The sequence below is a fragment of the Erinaceus europaeus genome, chromosome 6, assembly GCF_950295315.1.
Source record: "Erinaceus europaeus chromosome 6, mEriEur2.1, whole genome shotgun sequence".
NCBI classification, from domain to species: Eukaryota; Metazoa; Chordata; class Mammalia; order Eulipotyphla; family Erinaceidae; genus Erinaceus; species Erinaceus europaeus.
Genome location: NC_080167.1, coordinates 67,781,231 through 67,787,362, shown reverse-complemented (window position 1 = coordinate 67,787,362; position 6,132 = coordinate 67,781,231). Strand labels below are relative to the sequence as shown.

Sequence of the window (6,132 nt, the reverse complement as noted above, 5' to 3'; positions counted from 1 at the left end):
AAAGGCTTCCCAGTGGTAGCAGGTGGTCATCAGAATAATAGTTCAAGGATGTGAGGCCCTACCCAAGTGCTTTATAACATTAATCCATTCAGTCCTCACAACGACAGTGTGAGGTGTGTTGCATAATATGATTTTTTTGCAGAGAGGGCTGGGCAGTGGCACACCAGGTTAAGTGCCCATAGTACTATGCACAAGGAACTGGGTTCGAGCCCTGCCCCCCCCATTTGTAGTAGAACTACTCCACAAGTGGTGAAGCAAGTCTCTAGGTGTCTCTCTCTCTCTCCCCTGCCCTCTTAATTTCTCTGTCCTATTGAATAAAATGAAAAAAAAAAAAGGCCACCAGAAGCTATGGCTAAAAAAAAAAAAAAAAGACATTGGGGCCAGGTGGTGGTGCACCTGGTTGAATGCACGTTACAATGAACAAAGACCTGGGGGGCCTGGCGGTGGCAGGCCTAGTTGAATGCACATAGTACTAAGCGCAAGGACCCAGGGTCAAGCTCTCAGACCCCACCTGCAGGGGGAAGCTTCATGAGCAATGGAGCAGGGCTGCAGGCGTTACTCTCTCTCTCTCTGTCTCCCCCTTCCTCTCAATTTCAGGCTGTCACTACCCAATAAATAAATAAAGATAATAATAAAAAATAAAACAGAAACCTGGGTTTGAGCCCCCACCCCCATCCCCACCTGCAGGGGGAAAGCTTTTACAAGTGGGGACACAGGGCTGCAGATGTCTCTCTGTCTCTCTCCCTCTCTATCTCCCCACCCTCTTGATTTCTGTCATTATCCAATAAACAAAGATTTTAAAAAGACATTAACTCACATTAAAAAAAAAAAAAAAAGAAAGGAAGAAACTGAGAAACAGAGAGGCTGAAAAACAAGATTAGAAAAGAAAACACAAGTCGAACCTGAAATGGAATTGGAGTATTACACCAAAGTAAAAGACTCTGGGGTGGGTGTGGGGGTGGGGAGAATACAGGTCCATGAAAGATGATGAATGACATAGTGGGGATTGTATTGTTAAATGGGAATCTGGGGGATGTTATGCATGTACAAACTATTGTATTTACTGTTGAATGTAAAACATTAATTCCCCAATAAAGAAATAAATTATAAAAAAAATAAATTAAATTAAAAAAAAGAAAAAAAAAAGAAACAGAGAGGCTGAATAACGTGCCTAAGTTGGCACAGCTTATCAAAAAAAAACAACCCAGGATTAAAACCCAAGCAGGCAGGCACTCGATATGGCCGCTCAAGTGGGAGTGGTGGCTGGGCTGGGCGAGAGTGAAGGTTATGCTGAAGACCCCCGCTGGGTGTTTGGCGGTGTCCCAGCCTCAGGGGAAGGCCCCCTGGACACTGTGAGAAGTGGCCTGGGGCTAGAGGCTAAGTTAGGTGTGAAGGTCAAGGAAAGTGAAGCAGGTGAGGTCTCTACCCTGACGTCCGGACCCAAGAAATGTTACATGGATTGGTCTTCCACTTTTAGCCCCTTAAGATGTCCTGGGAGCAAATGGGATCCTGATTTGCGGTCTGTACTTTCTCCGAGGCGACAGGCACATCTATATTTAGACCAATAGTCATGCTTCTGTGGTGATGGGTCAGTTTGTGCCTTCAGAAATGTCCGAGCACGGAGGCCACCGCATGTGGATCCTCAGGAACACAGAGCTCACAGGGCCTCAGGGACTCCTGCAGCCCCCCGCAGGGCTTCCCAACCAGCCTGCAGCTCGGGCCAGTGTCCTTGCAGGTCCCGACAGGCTCCTGGATCCAGGCACTCCACAGACTGAGGGCCTCCTCAGCCTAAGGCTGGAGGACAATGACTTTTGATGACACAAACACTTCTTCCTTATATCTTGCATGTCACTAAGTTCTCTCTCCCTTTTTTTTATTTCTTTATTGGGGAATTAATGTTTTACATTCAACAGTAAATACAATAGTTTGTACATGCATAACATTTCCCAGTTTTCCATATAACAATACAACACCCACTAGGTCCTCTGTCATCCTTCTTGGATCTGTATTCCCCCCACCCACCCACCCCAGAGTCATTTACTTTGGTGCAATACGCCAACTAAGTTCTCTTCATTCTATCTTTTTAATACTTTTCAAGTCTGTCTCCTTTTCTCCACCTCTGTGGCCATTAAAATGTGGGATTCTCAGTGTTGTTTCACCTGTGTTAGGTGAAACAATCCTCCTGAGTGCTGTATATATATATATTTTTACTTATTGAGTTGCATTCCCTGATATATATATATTATATTTTTAATATTTAAATATTTATTTCCTTTTTGTTGCCCTTGTTTTTATTGTTGTAGCTATTATTGCTGTTGATGTCGTCATTGTTGGATAGGACAGAGAGAAATAGAGAGGAGGGGAAGACAGAGAGGGGGAAAGACAGACACCTGCAGACCTGCTTCACCAGCTGTGAAGTGACTCCCCTGCAGGTGGGAAGCCGGGTGCTCGAACCGGGATCCTTGTGCTGGTCCTTGTGCTTTGCGCCACGTGCGCTTAACCCTCTGTGCTCCCACCCGATGGTGGTGTTGGGGATTGAGTCTGGGACCTCAGAATCTCAGGCAGGAGAGTCTTTTTGCACAACCATTATGCTATCTCCCCTGCCCCAATCATCTTCATAAATGATGAAGCCATCCTGGCCCTTCACTACTTAAATATATCGCAGTGATTCCCAACTGCTTCGGGAGTCCAAGCCAGAGACTGGGCTGTGAGACTCCCTGTCTCTCTTGAGGCTGCACCTCTCTCATTCCTGCACCTCTGGCATCAGCCACACCAGACCCATGGCTGCACCCGCAACCCCTGGTCTGCTTTCGGCAGTGGTGCTCTGGTTGTGAAGTTGCTGAGCCCAGTGCCTGCTCAGCTCTGGCTTACGGTGGTGCGGGGGATTGAACCTGGGACTTTGGAGCCTCAGGCATGAGAGTCTCTTTGCATAACCATTATGCTCTCTACCCCCACCCTCAACTGCTAATTTTTCTTAGAGACTGTCCCTATCTTCATCTTGGGTGGAAGGCTCTGGGCACTTCTGTAAATAGTTCTCTCATCACTTTGCACCATAAAAGTGCCTGTCTTCCTTGGTAGACTCTGGAACTCTTTGTCTTAAAGATTTATTTATCAGGGTGAGGGAGATAGCATAATGCTTATTCAAGAAGATGTTTATGCCCAAGGCTCCAAAGTCCTAGGTTCAATCCCCAGCACTATCATAAGCCAGAGTTGAGCAGTGCTCTGGTCTCTCTCTTCTCTCTCTCTCTCTCTCTCTCTCTCTCTCTCTCGGTATAATTTTCTCTGTATCTCTCTCTTATTAAACTGATAAGAACAGATACTGCACTTGATCTTAGCCAAAAGGCCAAGAAGCGATTTATCTCTCTCTTATTAAAATAAAGCAAAATATATTAAAAAAAAAACATTGGGGCTGGGTGTTGGTGCACCTGGTTGAGGGCAGCACATGTTACAATGTGCAAGGACCTGGGTTTGAGCCCCCAGTCCCCACCTGTAGAGGGAAAGCTTTGTGAGTGGTGAAGCAGGGCTGCAGGTTTCTCTCTGTCTCTCTCCCTTTCTACCTCCTCCTATCCTCTTGATTTTTGGTTGTCTCTATACAATACATAAAGATAATAAAAATTTTTTTTTTAAGTATTTGATTTATTTTATTATTGAGAGAGATGCAGAGAGAGAAAGACACAGAAAGAAACACCGGAGCACTGCACAGCTCTGGCGTATTGTGATGCAGGGTGAGGGGGGGGATTCTGAACTTCTCTGTTCCAGACTCTTGGAAACAGAGCTGGCAGTCAGCTGAGGTAAAGAACAAACACCTCATCACAGACCCCTGCAAGCGTCAACCCGGCTTTGACCTAGCACGTTATGATTGGGCCCTCCTCAATCGCTATCGAACAGGCCATGGCCGGTGCGCCGCTATGTTCCATCGCTGGGGAGCCAGAGACGACCCGAACTGCCCCTGCGGCTCCAGACAGACTATGACCCACATAGTCAACGACTGCCACCTCTCCAGATTCAAAGGAGGTCTCGAAACTTGACATCAGGCTCAACCTGACGCTGTTGACTGGCTACGGAAGAAGGGCAAACGCTAGAAGAAGAAGAAGGGGGGGGATTGAACTTGGGACTTTGGAGCCCCAGGCACGAGAGTCTCTTGGCATAACCATTATGCTATCTACCCCCACCCATTAAAAAAATTATTTATCAGAGAGGGAGATAGAAGGGGAGGGAGAGACAGAGAATGAGAGTCAGTGCCAGAGCATATGTGGTACCAGGGATGGAACTCAGAACGTGGTACTTGCAAGTCCGGTACTCTACCCACTGTGAAAACTCCCAGACCCTTTCTGGAGCTCTCGGAGGCTTTCATCCCTGTCGGTGTTCCCAGAGTACCATGCGCATTCCACAGAGGCAGCCCGGGTGGCTCCTTAGGCTCATTCAACCCACTCTCCAGTTCTCCTGATCAGCATTTATTGAGCATGCTCTAAGGGCAGTATTGGGCATCTGTAGTGAACAAGACATCTAGTCCTTTTCCAGGGAACTTAACAACCACTGATAAGTTCTTCCCTGAGAGAAGACAGGGAAGGAAGAGGAAAAGAAACAGGAACTATATCGGGAGTAAGAAGCTGGGCAGAGAGCCAAAGTAGGGTCATGTGACACAGAATGTTTGGGTAACTACTCCTTTTTTAAAAAAACTTTACTTACCGGGGGTCGTGATAGCACGCTGGGTTAAGTGCACATAGCGCGAAGTGCAAGGACAGGCACAAGGATCCCAGTTTGAGCCCCCGGCTCCCCACCTGTAGGGAAGCCAATTCACAAGTGGTGAAGCAGGTCTGCTGGTGTCTGTCTTTCTCTCCCCCTCTCTGTCTTCCCTTCCTCTCTCCATTTCTCTCTGACCTATCCAACAACAACAACAGCAATAACAACAACAATAACAGCAATGGAAGAAAGATAGCCTCTATGAACAGTGGGTTGCTAGTCCACACTTAACCACAGCGATAACCCTGAATGCAAAAAACAAAACAAGCAAAAACAAAAACTTTACTTACTCCTTCACTGGGTAGAGATAAAGAGAAATCAAGAGAGATACCTGCAGCCCTGCTTCACTGTTCAGGAAGCTGAGCCCCTGCAGGTGGAGAGCTGCTCAGCCACAATCGACTTGGTTTTTCTGCCTCTGGCCTTCTGTTTACCCAGACCACACCATTTAGAAACACTTGTTTGCTCTGAAAGGTGACTGTTTCTTTTTAAAATATTTATTTATTTATTCATCCCCTTTTGTTGCCCTTGTTTTATTTTATTGTTGTAGTTATTATTGTTGTCGTCATTATTGGATAGGACAGAGAGAAATGGAGAGAGGAGTGGAAGACAGAGAGGGCGAGAGAAAGACAGACACCTGCAGACGTGCTTCATCACCTGTGAAGCGACCCCCCCCCCCGCAGGTGGGGAGCCGGGGGCTTGAACTGGGATCCTTAAGTTGGTCCTTGCACTTCACACCACGTGCGCTTAACCCGCTGCGCTACAGCCCGACTCCTGGAAGGAGCCTGTTTTCAACCTCCACAGACACTGGGAAAATGCCCAGAAGTTACTCATCCCTCACTATTTCCCAGCTTAATGCTTGATACCCCTTCCCTGTGCTCCCTGAAAAGGAGACCGTAGCAAACCTGTAGGTCGCTGGACAGACCTGGGTCACGGACGAGAGCCGTTCCCAGGGGAGTTGGCTCACACAGATGGCCATGGTGTGGCAACTCCAAATGCTGTCACAGGTGGCGTGAATGGGAACTTGAAAAGCAAGAGTCATGGTTCAGGGTGGCCTATTTGGTCAGCATTGTTTTCTGAGTCAGGATGCTCCTTTGAAATGCTGCGTTTGGATCATAAAGGCTGAAGGGAGTTCTGTCCCATAGAGAGGTGACCTGTACCACATGCATGAGAATCTGGAGGTGAGCAATTTAAAATTTTCCTAGTGGTGACTAAAGTGCATATGTTAGCTTGCATAAGGACTTGGGTTCAAGCCCTTGGTCCCCACATGCAGGGAGGAAGCTTCACGAGTGGTGGAACAGTGCTACAGATGTCACTCCTCCTCCTCCTTTTTCTTCTCTCTCTCCTTCTCTCTCTCTCTCTCTCTCTCTCTCTCTCTCCATCTTACCCTCT

The 6,132-nt window shown here is 47.2% G+C and overlaps 1 pseudogene; it reads right to left on the bottom strand.

Annotated features, from left to right (window-relative positions):
• Positions 1 to 3,265: 3,265 nt before the first annotated feature.
• Positions 3,266 to 3,355, bottom strand: LOC132539218 (U2 spliceosomal RNA; annotated as a pseudogene).
• Positions 3,356 to 6,132: the final 2,777 nt, after the last annotated feature.